Source organism: Juglans microcarpa x Juglans regia, chromosome 3D (assembly GCF_004785595.1).
Source record: "Juglans microcarpa x Juglans regia isolate MS1-56 chromosome 3D, Jm3101_v1.0, whole genome shotgun sequence".
NCBI lineage: Eukaryota > Viridiplantae > Streptophyta > Magnoliopsida > Fagales > Juglandaceae > Juglans > Juglans microcarpa x Juglans regia.
The window spans coordinates 24,571,894-24,590,470 of record NC_054598.1 but is presented as its reverse complement, the minus strand read 5'-3'; positions in this window follow the sequence as shown (position 1 = coordinate 24,590,470).

Sequence of the window (18,577 nt, the reverse complement as noted above, 5' to 3'; positions counted from 1 at the left end):
AATATATTCTTTAATGAGATTTATCCAAGTAGAGTTGAAACTCAAAGTTCTCATAACAGCATAAAGAAAATCTCATTCAATAAAGTCGAAAGCCTTTTCCATGTTTAGCTTTAAAGCCATCTGACCTTTCTTCCCTTTGTAATGCTTTAGGTGATGAAACATCTCATGAGCTATTATAGAATTTTCCTTGATATTACGACCGGGAACAAAGGCCATTTGGAAATGTGAAATTATATATGGAAGGGATTTTTTTAGCCGGTTTGCCAAAATTTTTGTGATGATTTTATAAATGACATTTGTCAGACTTATTGGTCGGAAATGCTGAGGGGAAACGGGGTTTACTATTTTTGGGATGAGAGCTATATGGGTGTGGTTTATTTGTTTCAGAAGTTTCCCGCTTCTAAAGAAATTTTGGATCGCCGCAACCACATCTTTTTTGATAATATGCCAGTAATGTTTGTAGAAAAGAGCTGTCATCCCGTCTGGTCTTGGTGCTTTATGATTCGGAATTTGTTTGAGTGCAACAAATATTTCCCCTTCCAAAGGCATAGCTGTTAAGAGATTATTTTCTTCCTCTGAAATCTGTCTTTCGAAAAGATTTTCTAGGTGCTCCGGGAAGATGGGAGTTGTAGAGGTATAAATGGATTTAAAAAAATCTATGAAAGTAGATTCAATGAGATCTTGATCCATTGTCCAAATACCTGGGCTTAGCTTGATTGAGTCGATCTCATTTTGTCTTCGGCGAATAGTCGTTGATAGATGATAAAACTTTGTGTTGAGATCAGTTGTGGTGAGCCATGTGATTCTTGATTTTTATCGCCAAATAGTTTCTTCATTTTTGAGTTGTTCTTGAAACTTGTGATGGAGAAACTTCTCCCTCTGTAGACTCCACTGATTTGGTGAGTAACTTTGAAGATTGCTTATCTCTAACTCGAGGTGTTGGATGTTGGTATGAATCTTCCCAAAATGGATTTTATTCCAAAGCTTGAGTGCTTTTTTTGTTTCCTTGATTTTGTTACACAGAATAAAAGCAGGGTTCCCATAGAAATGATGGTTCCATACCTCTTGAATTATAACATTGCTGAGTGGCTCTCGAGTCCAGAATTCCTCAAATTTGAAAGGAGATAGATTCTTCCTTATCTTCATAGTATTAAGCTATGATCAGAGGTTGAAGAAACAATATGTTGAACAGTGGCATCTAGAAAGAGTAGGCACCAATTTGCATTGGCTATACCACGGTCCAGACGTTCTCTAATCATTGCATTCCCCATTCAGTTATTTGTCCAAGTGAAAATAGGTCCAGAGAACCCAATATCAATGAGGCCATGAGAGTTCATTAGACTTTGTAAGCCGCCTATGGATGAGGATGTTACTGGTCTACCACCATATTTATCTTGTTGGCCTAACAAATCGTTGAATTCACCTATGCATAGCCATGGACCATTAAAAAGAGGCGTGAGTTGAGTCCATTTGAGTCCAGAATTTTGCTTTTTGTTGCCATTGTGCTGGGGCATAAACAAAAGTTGCTAACCAGGGATTATTGAGAGGATCAGAATAAACCAAAATAGAAATAACATTAGCATTAATATGAACCAGTTCGATATCTACACCCGGTCTCCATAATAACAAAAGGCCTCCTTTTTTCCCCGAGGCTGGGATGTGTACAAAAAGTTGGAAACCCAGTTTATTTACAATAGTAGAGGTGCTATTATCAGACACCATGGTTTCCGACAAAAAGATAATATCCGGACTATAATTATTTATAAAAGCCCTTAAACTTCTGATTACCTTAGGGCGGGCTAGACCCCTGCAATTCCAAATCAGGGTCTTCATGGAAGAGCTGGAGGCATGGTAGAGCCTGCCTCGTTAGCTTTCTTGGATTTACCGGGAAGTGATGCCTTGGAAGAAGCTCTGGTGTATGGCTTTGATCTTCCAGCTTCCTTTGATATTTTTGCCTTACCAGATGATGCTCCTCTTGATTTGATAGACAGTAACAAACCGGCTGCTTCTTCTTCCTCATCTCCAGGATTTTTGAAAATGTGACCCGTTTGTGGGTTATCAACCTCAAGTTTCTTTTGCACTTTTGTTTTTTGTGGTTCAAAGCCTTGGTCAGATAGAGGTGCTGCCCTTTTGATAGGGATTTTTGAAGTTGAAATTTCTTGAGAACTTGCTTGAGAAAACACTGGTAGTGAGGACTCAGCAGAATGTATATTGGGCCTTGAATCTGTCGAATAAGCACTTAGGACAATAGGGTGATAAGTGATAGAAGACACAAAATTTAATTGTTTTGGTTTTGGGTCCAGCGGGGCTTGAGGCATTGAAAGGGGGGCCGAACTTCTATTTTTTATTTTGGGCCATACCTACTTGTGGGCTTTTCGAGTTCTCTTCTGTCTCCCTTGGGTTCTGTAGAGAGTAATTAACCGAACTCTGCTTTGAGTGATTAGCCACTAATGAGATGCTAGTCAAATTAGTTTGTATAAATATTTTGACTTTTGTCTTCAACCAGCTGGAGACCTATTCTTCGGTGTGTGTAGATGGAGAGAAGATAAGGTTCGTCGAGTCCGTTCCCTTGAGGTTACTGCATAGTACCTGTTGGGAGATTGATTGAGAACCCTTTGTCTCTTGAGTGATTGATGGATCGGGATTTGGTGAAGGAGAGCTAACACCCGAAGTGAATGAGGGGGTTTCGGTTGCTGTAGAACCATTTATTGCAATTTGAGAGCCACTGTAGACTATAGTCGATGGAGCCATCCTCACCATCCAATCCAGAGGAACGCCGCTGTGAGCATCACCAACTAGAGCGCCGCTATGAGTGTCGCAAAGGACGCTACCGTGTACATCACCAGGGACGCCATAGAAGATGCCTCCATGAGCGCTGCAAAGGGCTATGAAACTCTGTGGAGAAGTGGCCCGAATTCCTTCTGTGTCCTTTGGGAAGCTCGCGAGAGACGTTAAGATTGATCGATCCCAAAATCGATTCGCGCACTTGGTTGCGCAATGGGCAGCTACAAATTCTTTGTTTGGTAGCATTCCTTTATATATTATTCCCTATGCTATTTTGTATATTGACAGTGGAAATGATCCTCCTTAGTAGTTTGTAATAGTTTTTATTTATTTATAATATGCAAGCTTGCTTAGACAAAAAAAAAAAAAAAAAAAAAGAATACAAGGTTCATTGTTTTTCAGTATCTCAAATTCCACTAAAGGAATTCTGTTCTTGATCTAAAGAACTCCTCTTTTATAATTATAGAACTACTTCCCATAACTTTGGACTATCATCTGTTAAATTCTCCCAGTATTCTGAAATTTTGATTGGATACAAAAAAAATATATATATATATATAAATAAATAAATAAATTTGTTATGTCTCTCTTCTTGTTTTTATTATCAATGGTCGTAAAACCTTTGCGATAAGAGTGTTCAACTGAGTTCCAGACCGGATTTCCGGGTATACCTAGCCCAGAACCCGGGCTTCAAAACCGGGGCCGGCTCGGGTACACCCGGGTTATGACCCGGGCCGAAACCAGGATGAAATCGGGTTTAAGCAACCCGGAAATCCGGGTTCGGATTCAACACAGTTTTTTTTTTTTTTTAAATAAAAGCCTGAAGTATCTAATTTTTTTTCAAAAAAAAAAAAAGATAATGATGTGAAGTTGAGCACTGATTTCAAAAGTTAAAAATAGAATTCATAAATTCGATGCTCAATTTTATTTAACCAAGAAAAAATAACAAGGATTAATAGATCCATAAGAGATGACATCCCCTTTTTAACAACAAAACATGTTACATTGAAGATTTCTACCCCAACGATAAACCATAATAACTATTAATTATCATATAAATCTTATGTAAAAAAAAAAAAAAAAGAATTTGCAAAAATGGCCTTCAAAGCATTAAATCTGATTTTATTTCTACATATAAGTCAAATTACCACAGATATCTAATTCATTATCCACAAACACGTCAAGAAACACAAAGAAATATACAAAATTTTGAGAATAAACATGAGCCCTTCCACATCAATCAAAAAAACCCAGAAGATGTAATTCGAGATCACCAAATCTAAAAATGACCCATACATTTACAGACCCATATTCATTTAAAAAAGTACAAAGAAAAGTTTACTTCAACCACATATAATGTGTCAAACAAACTGATGAAACTAAAAAACATTAAAAATGTTAAATTAAATTACATTACAAAACAAAAAATTACAAAATGTTTCAATTGAAAGTTTGAAACTGCCATCTATTCAGCTGCTTTTGTGTCCTTGAAGTATTTACTAATTGTATCTGCACGTCATGAGAAACTAGAGAACCTGAAAAAACAAAATTTTTACTAATTACAAAATATAAATTGCTATGAACGTAGTTTGCTTACATATTGACATCAATTTTCTTTCAAATGAAGGTAGAAATGCACATTCATGAACATAGTTGCTGGAGAAACATCTACACATGCAAATTTTCCATACTAAAGTTAATAGCACATTTAGATGCAAGAACAACAATCTATATATACTTATCATCAAGCTCTACTAATAGATGTGCACTGAATTTGTCCTAGGAAACCATAACTACTTGAGGTGAAGTCTTTAAATAATCCTCCCACAAGGCCACAACTCGAATCCAAACTGCTGCTGAATGCAGCAAGAATAATGACTCCCATCTCGATATAAAGATTACAGTCCAACAAGATCACATGTCAAGCCCTAGTAAAAATGAAACACCTAGTACATGGAGGTTTCTAGATGAGCTACACAGGCAAAAGACTTAAGATTATAATAACTAATAGCAGAACAAATAATAAGTATGTTCGATTGTTGACCGCTAATTCATATAAATAAATCCACAAACATCCACCAACGCTCCACCCCACTCACCCAACCGACCTAAAACAAATAAAAAAGAATATAATAAATTAATACCCCAACAGAGTACCTGGGTTTTGACGTAATAGACTTCGGACAAGATCCACACAATCTGGATGTATTTCTTCCAAACTACCTTGTGGAAATTGCAGCTCGGTTGATGTTAAAATGTTCTGAAAAAGCTGTAATACACAACTAATTAGAATAGGTATGAAATAGTAAAGAAAACATATATGATCATATTGCCAGCCCTCTTTTAGCTTTAATGGCTTGATCATGCATGGAAAATCTTATGATTTTTCATATAGTAATTCAGCTTATAATAGTTCAGATAACACCCTATTCACTGAAAGTTCATCAACTATAGAGAATTCTTAAGCCCAGAAAAGGTAATAACAATGATGACTCCAGAGACCGATTGATAAATATTTAGTATTTTTATAGATATAGGAAAAAATGAACACTCTATCTCAAAACTTATAAAGCTGCACCCCTGTACACCATATCCATGTCCCAACCCTAACTGGCTTCATTTTTCTCAAAACAAATGTTGTGACAGCTGATGGCGTCCAACTACATTTTTCTCAAAATAATTTATGGCATCATTTCTTAATCTAAGTGCTTTAGATTTTATACATATATTGTTCTGTAAACAAATATGCCTCAAGCATTTGACAAACTCCTTATACATGATTCTGTTCGATGAACTCAACAATATATAAATCAATCAGCACTATTTGAGCATAAGAGGAAGCATCATCCATTAGATAACAAAAGATACTCAAATAATTTTCAACCCAAACCCAGATCAGGCCGAGTTCTAGACTAACGATTGTGAACAACAATTTTTATCTTGGAGCTACGAAATCATATATATGCAGAAACGATACTTTTCTCTCTTGGAAAGCCAAACCCAGAAATCCAATGGAGAGAGAGAGGGAGATAGAGATAGAGAGAGAGTGAGAGAGACAGACTCACGGGGTCACGATGGAGGTAGAGACTTAGGGAAAGGTCGATGGCGACGGAGATGCGACGGCGGCAATGGGGTCACGGCGAGGACGCACGGACTTAGGGTTTCTACTTTCGCAAGCGTAGAGAGAGAGAGAGAGAGAGAGAGAGAGAGAACTCGGGGGGGTTTCGTTTAGGAAGCGTAAAAAGACCCGGGTACCGGGTTTAAAACCCAGTACCTGGGTTTGTAACCCGTATCCGGGCCGGATAGGTCCGGGTTTTTAAACCCGGGTTTGATCTGGGTTGGAACCCATAACCGGGTCCCGGATTTCCGGGTTCCGGATCGGGTTGGGAAAAAATCCGGTCCAGTTGAACAGTCTTACTTTGCGACGAGTAAGATTATTAAAATCTATTAAATAAAAATAGAATGATTAAAATATAAAAGCTAAAAAATTCAAAATAATGAATGGATGATGTGACTTTATAATATAATGGTTGTTTAACAATAATATACTGTGTGATATTGAAAACGTAGCATCGTGAGAATAAATTAGATTATTTTATCATAATGTTTTCATTTTACTTATATGAGTAATTGGATAGTGCAACTCTTACTTTAATTTCCCCAGTTTCAATAGAAAAATAAAAGAAATAAACTTGCTTGCATCCCCTTTTATTAAAATAAAAAATAAATAAAAACTCGAGCCTCAAGGTTTCAAAGTTGGCCAAGGCTGATCAACTTTTATGGATCTTACTTTGTGCGGTTCAAAGGTGCTTAGTAACAATTAAATTGGCTTTTCTTCTTTATTTTGTCCTTTTAGGTATACTTCTACTTCAACCACAATTTTATAGATTTAATAATTGGGATCATTCGTTTTTTTGTCTTTTAATTGTTGGGATCATTCAAATCAATTCATCTTTGTCCTGATAAAATGATGATGATAAGGCACTACCCAAAATTACGGGTCTGTTAGTCTCGTTTGTTTTTTGAGATGAGATGAGATAAGTTAAGATGAAAGTTAAAAATTGAATAAAATATTGTTAGAATATAATTTTTTAGTATTATTTTTATTTTGGAATTTGAAAAAATTAAATTGGGATTTGAAAAAAATTAAATTATTTATTATATTTTGTGTGCAAATTTGAAAAAATTATAATGATTAGATGAGATGTGATGAGATGAGATGAGATGAGATGAACTGTGAAAACAAACAAGGCTCAGAGTCTGAAAGTAAACCAATTTATAGTACAACACACACATAATATCCTAAGACCAGAACCAGATTAACACCAAACTACCCAACAGTAAATCTAGTATGTATGTATGTATGTATATATATATATATATATATATATATATATATATATATATACAAGGAGTGTTACATCTACAAAACAAATACATAAAAGTAATCTTATAAAATGACATGGTTTCATCTGATCTGTTAAATATACTTTACAATAAAAGTAATTTTATGTAAGGTATCAATACAAGATTCCAGTACGCAATTGCTAGAAAATACACAACACACACAAGACAAAGATGAAACCAAGAACAGACTTTATTGATTCTTGAGCAAGGTTTTCGAGGAACCCTGAACCTCCTTACAAGAAATGAACAATCTTTAACCTAGAGGATGAATGATTCATTCTGATGAATAACATTGTATTTATACACTGAAGAAGATGAACAAAAAAAATAGAACTGCTGCCTTCAATCTATTATTTTTGTTACACGCTCTTGCCTTCAGACTTCCTTAACTGCTGCGCACCGTTTCACTTAATGCTTTCTTCCTTCATTTGCTGCACACCGTTTCATTAATATTCCCAATGCATCGTTTTGATGTTCAGTTCCTCACGACACAAGCTTCTCAGTTCCCACACTTAGCTAATTTCTGTTGCTGCACATTCATTCCTTTCAACACACACTGCACTACTACACATCCTCATGATCCTTACATTTTACAATCTTACGTACACCAAGTCACGTTAATTTGTGGGATTGTTTTTGTATAATTCTTTTGTGGTTAGTGGAAGGCAGCATTGCCAACAGACAAGCATCTGCTAGAAAATACTAACCCCTTCAGTGCTCAGTAACCACAGCCTTACACTACAGAAGCTGGGAAATACTATTCACATTGGACGGTAGATTCCTAATAAGTGACGGACCCATAATATTCGAGATTTTTTTTGGGATTATGAAAATAGAGAGCAAAACTAATTTTCATAAATCATATATCCCATATAAAAATACTAGCAACATTTGTTTTTAATTTTATTTTTAAATTTTGGCCAAGACGAGGGATGATTCCGCCCTTCTTCCAATTCCTTTATATTTTGGTTTAGCTACATTTATCACAAAGCAAAAGCCATATCAAGCCATATTAACATGCCGTCATCCACATACTAAAACTGAATATAGATGGCGCTTCAAAAGGAAATCCAAGCCTCTTTGGTTGTAGAAAACCTTCGTTGGATCTTTTGTTTGTGGGTTTTCGTCTTTCTTACACAAATGCACTAACATTTTTGTAAAAATTTGCTGAAAAATAGACTACTCATATGCTATCAATTGAATGCTATTGGTGATGAAGTAAATTAAGTGGAGTACTTCATCTCTCTATCTCTCTCCGGAACCTTCAACATAAACTTACGTTGCTACAATGCTACATAGTAGCTACCTTCACTTTAAACTTTCGTTGGAGAGCAGGGAGGAGCTCGTCCTCCTTAGCTGCTATATTGTCGCTTTTCCAATTTTTTCTCTCGTTTGTCATTGGTTTTCTTTTGCTTGTTTGTTTCCTTTTTCATTAGATTAAAAATTTATGATGTGTCACTTTTGGGCCATCGGATTGCCACGCGCCCCCACCATTGTGCTTGCCAGCCATTGATCTTCACAATTAGGGCTATACTCGATCTAGACTTGGAGGAAAATTTTGGACTGGACCCATTTTTTCGATCCACCAAAAGTTTAGACCGATAAGGACTTTGGACCAAAACGAACCGCTTGGTGCTTTGGTTCGGCCTGGTCAGTCTTATCAGGGTATTTCAGTCCAAGTCATTTTTTTCCCATGTTTTTGACAAAAAGAATTATATAAAATGATGAAAAAAAATCAAGTGAATGATATAATCTAAATTGTCTAACTAAGTATGTACTTAACTAATTAAGTATAATAAATTAATAGTACTAATAGTATATGTACTATCAATAATCAATAGTTAATATTTTGTCATAAAATTATTAACCTTTAATTTTTATATAATCTAAGCATAAATAATTTGGCTAAAAGAGAATTAAATAATTATTTATAATTAGTTAGAAGAAAATTACATAAGTACCTGCTTTTAATTTATATAACTAGGGGTGTAACAGGTCCGATTCAGTCCGGTTTTAGGTATATTTTAGAATCGAACCGGTAGGTACAGGTTTTGAGATTTGAAAACTGATATCGAACCGGTTACACCCCTAAACTGGTACTTCCGGTTTTACCGGTTCGGTCCAATTGTTTAGGTATATTATATAGTATATATAATATAATATATTATAGTATATAATAATATAGTGATAATATATTGTATTATATTATAATATATAGTGACATAGGATTTTAAAATTTAATATTGTATTAATTAGTAATTTATCATATAATATAAAATTATTTTATATATAATTTTATATATTATATATAAAAGTTATATATATAATGTAAAAAATCATATAAAAATATTTTATACAATATAAAATTAAAAAATATATATGAACTGGTCCAGTGTTAGAAAAAGGAAAACCGGAACGGGACCGATTTTGACTTGTTTTGAGAAAAATGAAACCGGTACCGAACCAAACCCTTCAGTCTGGTCCAGTCTGGTTTACTGGTTCACCGGTTTTTTTACCCCTATGTATAACTGCTTAAAAAAAATTATAACTATCATATAAAAAACTATTTAAAAACTTATATATTAAATTTGGTTGGTTTGGTCCGAGGTGAAAAAATCCTACCCCGAGACCGGACAAAAAATTCAATTTCTTTAATTTATTGGACCAAGACCGACTGACCCCTTGACCGGTTCGGTCCAATCCTTCCGGACTAATCGAAACCAATCAGTTTTTTCAATATGAAGGAAAACTTTTACACCCCTATTCAAAACCGTAGTGGAGGAGTTGCCAAATGACCCTATGTGATCCACACGTGCCACCCAAGTTGTGCATCTTTTTGACGCACCCTTTTACTACCACACGTAGCACAGTTGTTTCCCTACCTTCGGATCCTTTGGGTCTCGGCCCTTTACTTCGTTCCCACAGGCGCGTGTAGCACAGATGCTCTCTTTGTTGCACGTTCCTCCGAAAGGTTGCCAGGGACTTGGACTGCCAAATTCTAATTATCTGGCTATGTTATAGCTTTTCCTAACTGAGAATTTAGGAGAAAAGGATGTGAAGACTTTTGTTAATAACTCTAGAACAGATGGTTGTAATACTTCTTTTGCGGATGCGGATCACAATCGCATTCGACAAATCCCTCAATTGGATTTTATAATTGCTATTGGAGCAGTTCCCCTCCAAGCCAAGGAACAAGGGCATGTGTTCAATTTATTGGTTCTATTGCCTATGTTAAAGATACAACTGGAGCCCTCCAACCAACTAAGTCAGTACAATCACATGCACAAGGAAAGTCATGACAATTGTAAACCATGTATCAAGATCTGGAATAATTTTGGCATGTTAGCAAGATTAGTGTATAGATTTCATCATTGTAATTTTTATGTTTAAAGTAATAATTGTACAGTTTACTTTATATAATACAAGATCACACATTGTGTTAAGTGTGGGAAAATCAAATCCTTTAATGGTATCCAAGCCCCCAAGGATTCAAATCCACTTCCATGGCTTCTGACATTTCTTTTTCTTCTTTTTCTCTTCTCTCTATCAATACAAATATGATCTCTATCAAACTCACCTCCACCCATTATCTGCTCAGTTTCTTCCTTTAGTTACTACTCAAAACTTACTTGGCTATATTGGTGGAACAATCTCACCACCCTTACCCACCATATCCGAAGACAATGTCTCTGTTCTGAATCCTCAATATCTCTCCTAGAAGTAGACTGAGCAACTGATTTTCAATCTATTGTGTTCCTCACTTTTTGAAGAGGCAATGAGTGGAGTCCTTGGCTTAACAACCTCCCGTGATACATGGATTGCTCTTGAACACTCTTTCTCTCACAAATCCAGAGCCTAAGAATTAAGCCTCGAGGATGATCTTCAATTGATGAAGAAAGGTACTCGTACTGTAAGTGAATATTCTTAAGACTTCAAGCCTTCAAGACTATTTGTGATCAACTTGCTGCCATGGGTTGTCATATTGATGATGCAGACAAAGTTCATTAGTTCCTATGTGGTCTAGATTCTGAATTTTCTACATTATGTACCATTATGTTGTCCTACACACCATTGCCTCGCTTTAAGGATATCATTTCCAAAGTTGAGAGCGATAACTTCTTTGTTAATTCTCTTATTGATAATATTGCACATGTTGTGGCCTTTACTACTCAATGAAGGGGTAATATTAATCATCGTGGTGGACGCCATTCAAGAGGCAGTGCTCGTGGAAATCAAAATAATGGTGACTGCCAACACTACAACAACAAATACACCACTTCAAAATCCTTTGTTGCTGCAAATTAGCCCAAACCCACTTGTCAAATATGTGGCAAAACTAGTCACACTGCTGTAATATGTTAGGAATGATATAATCAGCAATCTCACATGGCCAATGTTGCTGAAGTCTGCTCCAACTGCACACTAAACGAACCTTCCAATTCATATTGGTATACTGACAATGGTGCCTCCTCCCATATGACCAAAGATGCCACACAACTCATTCAATCTACTTCATACTCAGGCAATGATCAAGTTCTAGTTGGAACTGGTAATACTCTCTCTATTACACATACTGGTTATCTTAAACCCACCCATTCTCTTTCTTTACCTGATGTTCTTGTTGTTCCACATATCACCAAAAATCTTATTTCCATTAGTAGGCTCAATGCTTATAATCATTGCTCAATTAAATTTGTTCACTCTGGTTTCATTATACAAGATCTAGCCATGGGACTGGAGTTGGGAACGGGCAGATGTGTCGATGGCCTTTACATTCTTGATCAAGGATATTGAACCTCTATGACCTGTCTTACCAACAATAAATTGCGTGACTCTTTTTCTGTATGGCATGCTCGTTTAGGGCATGTCTCAAATAATGTACTTAGTATTTTGAATAAAACTGGTCATTTATTTCTTACTTACATCCATCAATGGTTTTCATTTTTATGCCATTTTTATAAATGATCACACTCGGTTCACAAGATTTTATCCTCTCAAAACCAAAGCTGGTTTCTTCACAGTTTTCCTTTGGTTTCACAAACTGGTTGAAAATCAATTCTTTTTCTAATATTAAATCTTTTCAATGTGATGGTGGAACTGAGTTCACTAATACTCAATTCAAATCTTACGTAGATGATCATGGCATACAACAACGTATTTCTTGTCCATACACACCTGCACAAAATGGAAGGACTGAATACAAACATCGCTATATCACATAAACATGTCTTACCTTTTTGTTTCATTTGTTGTGAAAAACGATGACAATAAAGTAAATTCAAACACGGGAAAACAAGCAATCACACACGACACAGTATTTACGTGGTTCGGCAAATTGCCTACGTCCACGGGAGCTGCAGAGGATTTGTATTACTTGAAGAATCACAATACAATGTATGTAGAACGGCTACTGTTCACTCTCATACCGTACAAGCCATAAAATATCACTATATATATGTTATGCGGCGGAAACCCTAAATTCAGCAGAATTAGTGATGTTCGCTCGAGTGGCGTGTCGAGCCCGCATCAAGCGGACCTGTTTCTTGCAACTGCTCAAGCCATGTGTCGAGCGGCTCCTCAAGCAAAGCTCTCTGACTTCCCTCTGCTCGAGCTGTGTGTCGAGCGGTGTCGAACGAAACTCTCTGACTTGCCTTTGCTTGGCGGTCTGTCGAGCTATCTTTGAGCGAAGCTCTCTGACTTGTATTCGCTCGAGCGGCTAGATGCTCCGCTCGAGCGCCGTGGACCAGACTCCAAATACTCAACAATTCTCCCACTTGGAGACTGGTACACCCACAGTATCGCCCTCTGCCTCAAACATGATATCCTCCACCTCTGCAACTCACAGCTCCTGTCTTCATGCAAGAAGACCAACTGAAGTTGCGCACAACTTCAGTTTCTCAAGTGTAACACCCTTTGTCAACATATCAGCAGGGTTCTTACTTCCACAAATTTTCTCAAGTAGCAACTGTTCATCATCTAACAATGATCATATAAAGTGATACCTGATTTGAATGTGCTTAGTCCTGGAATGAAATGCTGGGTTCTTGGCAAGGAATATGGCACTCTGACTGTCACTGTGGAGATTGCCCTTCTGATTCTTTTTACCCAATTCCTCCAAGAAGCCCTGTATCCAAACCATCTCCTTTGCAGCTTCTGAAACTGCAATATACTCAGCTTCTGTAGTAGACAAAGAAACTGTCTTCTGTAGATTGGAACCCATGAAACTACAGTACCACCCAGAGTGTAAACAAACCCTGTGGTACTTTTTCTACTATTAGTATCTCCAGCTAAATCAGCATCAACATAGCCTTGCACCTCTAAGCCCTCTCCTAAGAAACACAAGCACGTTTCTGAGGAGCCTTTTAGGTACCTCAAAATCCACTTCACTGCTTCCCAATGTTGTTTTCCAGGGTTACTCATGTATCTACTCACAACTCCCACTGCATGGGCAATATCTGGTCTAGTGCAAACCATAGCATACATAAGTAAACCAATAGCTAAGGCATAAGGGACCTTACTCATATAGTCTTGTTCCTCTTCTGACTTTGGTGCCTGATCCTTGGTGAGTCTAAAGTGACTATCCAAGGGTGTGCCAACGGACTTGGCCTTGTCCATATTGAACCGGTTGAGTACCTTTTTCACATACTCAGCCTGTGAGAGTCTCAACGTGCCTCTGACTCTATCTCTGACAATTCTCATGCCAAGAATTTGCTTTGCAGGTCCTAAATACTTCATTGCAAAATGCTCTGACATCTGCTTTTTCAGATTATTGATCTCATCAATATTTGCCCCTGCAATAAGCATGTCATCCACATATAGCAACAAAATAATGTAAGAATTGTTAAACTGCCTGACATAGCAGCAGTGATCTGCCTGACATCTGATGTACCCTGCACTGCACATGAAACTGTCAAACTTCTTATACCACTGTCTAGGAACTTGTTTCAGGCCATACAAGCTCTTCTTCAGTCTGCAAATTGAACCTTCCTTTCCCTGTACCACAAACCCCTCAGGTTGGTGCATGTAGATGTCTTCTTCAAGATCTCCATGAAGAAAAGCTGTCTTCACATCTAGCTGCTCAAGAAATAGATCTTCAGTAGCAACCATAGCCAAAACTAACCTGATGGTTGTGATCATTACCACAGGTGAAAAGATCTCAGAGTAATCAATGCCCTGTTTTTGCTGAAAGCCTTTTACAACAAGTCTGGCCTTGTATCTCTTACTGCCATCATGCTCAGTTTTTACCCGATACACCCACTTGTTGTGTAAAGCCTTCTTCCATGATGGAAGTTCTGTCAACTCCCATGTCTGATTCCCTATTAAGGAATCCATCTCATCCTTTATGGCCAACTCCCACTTGCTAGAATTTTCATCTTGCAAGGTTTCTTGATAACTCTGCGATTCTCCACCATCTGTCAATAGAATATAATTCAAAGTAGGTGAGAAACGTTGTGGAGGACGAATAGTCCTAACTGACCTGCGAACTGCAGCTGTAGGAGTGGACGGCGCTGGATCTGACTGCGGAATAATAGGAATGGGTGCACTATGCCCACTCTCCCAGTCACTCATTTCCCTACACTGCATTGTGACCTCTGGTAGATCATCCAAACTCACAAAGTCAGACTCCTGAGAAACTGCTTCAGCAACTATGCTAGACTTGTCCTTGTACATAATCTTCTCATTGAAGATCACATTCCTGCTTCTTATAATCTTCCGACCCTGATCATCCCAAAAACGATAGCCAAATGCCTCGTCTCCATAGCCAATGAAATAACATTTCCTTGACTTAGCCGCAAGCTTACTACAAGCATCAGAATCAATAAGAACATAAGAAAGACAGCCAAAGATTTTAAGATGAGAAAATTTGACCTCTTTCTCGCTCCAAGCCTCCTTAGGCAATCCATAATCCAATGGAACTGATGACCCTCTGTTTATCAAGTATACTACAGTGCTAACTGCATCTGCCTAGAAAGTAGGTGGTAAGCCAGCATGCAGCCTCATGCTTCTAGCACGCTTATTTATGGTTTTGTTCATGCGCTCAGCAACTCCATTTTGCTGTGGTGTCCCAGGAATGGTCTTCTCCATTCTGATACCCTGAGTAGCACAATACTCTTTGAACCCACCATCAATATACTTACCACCATTATCAGACCTTAAGCATTTCAACTTCAAGTCTGTCTCTGTCTCAACCATGGCTTTCCAAATTTTGAACACATTAAATACATCAGATTTGTGTTTCAAAAAATAGACCCATACCTTCCTGCTGTAGTCATCAATGAATGTAACATAGAAACGAGAACCTCCAAGAGATGCTACTGGGGAAGGTCCCCACACATCAGTGTGCACAACATCTAGTCTCTCTGACTTTAGTGTTTTGCCACTCTTCAAGAAACTGATCTTCTTCTGTTTCCCCATAATACAACTCTCACACATACTGAGATCAACTGACTTCAGTTCTGGTAGCTTGCCTCTAGATAGAAGTTCTTTCATGCTCTTCTGACTCATATGGCCAAGCCTGCAATGCCACAAATCTGCTGTGCTCTCTGCAACGGTAGCAGCAATAGTGTTATCCAAACCAGTAGTCATATAAAGTGTACCCGTTTTCTTACCCCGAGCCAGTACCAATGCCCCTTTGGTGACCTTCCAGGTGCTATTTGAAAACACCACTGAATGTCCACAATCATCAAGCTGCCCAACAGAAATGAGATTCTTCTTCAACTCAGGAATGTGTCTGACCTTTTGTAAGGTCCATTTGTTCTTGTTAGGAAGAGCAATATCAATATCTCCCATCCCTACAACACTCAAAGCCTCTCCATCAGCCAAATACACCTTTCCAAAATTACCTGCAACATAATTCTGCATTATCTCCCGATGGGAAGATGTATGGAAGGAAGCCCCTGAATCAAGTATCCAATCATCAACTGGACTATGAACTGCAAGTAATAGTGCATCCTGTACTTCTTCAGTTACCACATTAGCACTATCATTCTCAGTCTTCTTTGGATTTCTGCAATTCTTCTTTATGTGGCCAGCTTTGCCACAATTCCAACAAGTTGCCTGTTGGCCAGGCTTTGACTTGCTCTTGCCCTTGTTCTTTGATTTTGATCTGCTTCTATTTGAGTTCCTGTCTTGTGCTCTCCCCCTAGAGTCAACATTCAATGTTGAACTCGAACCTGAGGTCTCACCTGAATCTTTTCTGCGCACCTCCTCAGCCAAAATCAAATCACGAATATCATCATATTTCAACTTTGACTTACCGGCAGAATTACTAACAGCCATTCTCATGGCTTCCCAACTATTTGGCAGTGATGCCAATAGTATCAATGCACGTATCTCATCATCAAATTCAATTTCAACAAGCGACAATTGATTTGTGATAGTATTAAAATCATTCATATGTTGTGCAACAGACGTACCATCTGCCATCTTCAAATTAAATAGCTTTTTCATCAGATGTACCTTGTTATTTGCTGACGGCTTTTCATACATACCTGACAAAGCCGCTATGAGATCCGCAGTCGTCTTCTCCTTGATGATGTTGTGAGCAACGGATCTCAACAGGGTTAATCGGATAACCCCCAGGACCTGTCGATCCAACAAGGTCCAATCAGCAACTGACATGCTGTCCGGCTTCTTTCCCAACAATGGAAGATGAAGTTTCTTCCCATAGAGGTAATCCTCTATCTGCATCCTCCAGTATCCATAATCCGTGCTATCAAACTTCTCGATCCCCGATACCTTCACTTCCTCTCCAGCCATCGTTTTTTCTCAGACCAGAACCTTGGCTCTTGATACCAATTGTTGTGAAAAACGATGGCAATAAAGTAAATTCAAACACGGGAAAACAAGCAATCACACACGACACAGTATATACGTGGTTCGGCAAATTCCCTACGTCCACGGGAGCTGCAGAGGATTTGTATTACTTGAGGAATCACAATACAATGTATGTAGAACGGCTACTGTTCACTTTCATACCGTACAAGCCATAAAATATCACTATATATATGTTATGCAGCGGAAACCCTAAATTCAGCAGAATTAGTGATGTTTGCTTGAGCGGCGTGTCGAGCCCGCATCGAACGAACCTGTTTCCCGCAATTGCTCGAGCCATGTGTCGAGCGGCTCCTCAAGCAAAGCTCTCTGACTTCCCTCCGCTCGAGCTGTGTGTCGAGCGGTGTCGAGCGAAGCTCTCTGACTTGCCTTTGCTTAAGCGGTCTGTAGAGCTATATTTGAGCGAAGCTCTCTGACTTGTATTCGCTCGAGCGGCTAGACGCTCCGCTCGAGCGTCGTGGACCAGACTCCAAATACTCAACATCATTCTCATGCTCTTGCCTTTCTATGGTTGGGGCATTCTCTGCTACAGTCTTCACCATCAATCGGCTCCCAAATCCTCTTCTCAGTGGCAGGTCTCCATATAAGCTCCTCTATGGTAAGACCCTCTTACTCCATGTTTCATATTTTTGGCTGCTTGTGTTTCCCTTATGTGATTATAATTCTCACAAACTTGCTGAAAAGAGTACACCTCATGTTTTGTTGGTTATATCTCTCTTCACAAAGGGTTTCTCTGTCTTACTCGAAAGTTTAAAGCCTATCATGCACTGCAGCTACATTCTCCGTCTCAATTCCTGCATTCTCTACTTGCCATCAAAGAACCTAAAGGATTTAAGACAACTTCAAAGCATCCCAAGTGGATGGCTGCTATGGATGAGGAAATATGTGTTTTGCACCAGAACCAAACCTAGACATTGGTACCTCGACCTTCCAATAAGAATGTAGTTGGTTGTTGATGGGTCTTTCGCACTAAGCTTCATCCTGATGGCACTATCGAGTGTTACAAAGCCAAAGGTTATACACAGTTATCAGGCCAGGATTGTCATGAGACTTTCAGCCTCAATAGTCAAAGCTTCAATTGTTCGCATTGTCTTGTCTCATAGTCCATCATTTCATTGGCCCTTAAGACAACTCAGTATTAAGAATGCCTGCCTCTATGGCTCACTCTCTTAAGAAGTATTCATAAAGCAACCCCTTGGTTATATCAACCTTAACTTTCTTCTCATGTCTGTCGCCTCCACAAGGCCCTTTACAGATTAAAATAAGCCCCACATGCTTGGTTTAAGAAGTTCAGCAACTTTCTAATCCGTTTTCGTTTCCAATGCAGTCTAGTTGACTCTTCCCTTTTTTGTTTGTCACCATCCAGCAGGCATTATTTACTTCTCTATGTAAATGATATTGTTGTCACCAGCAACAACAACAAGCTTCTTGACACTTCGATCAATCAACTTAGTCATGCTTTCTCCATGAAGGATCTTGGCACACTCCATTATTTTCTAGGCATTGAAGTCAGTCTCTTTCTTCTGGTCTCTTTCTCTCTCAAACTAAATAT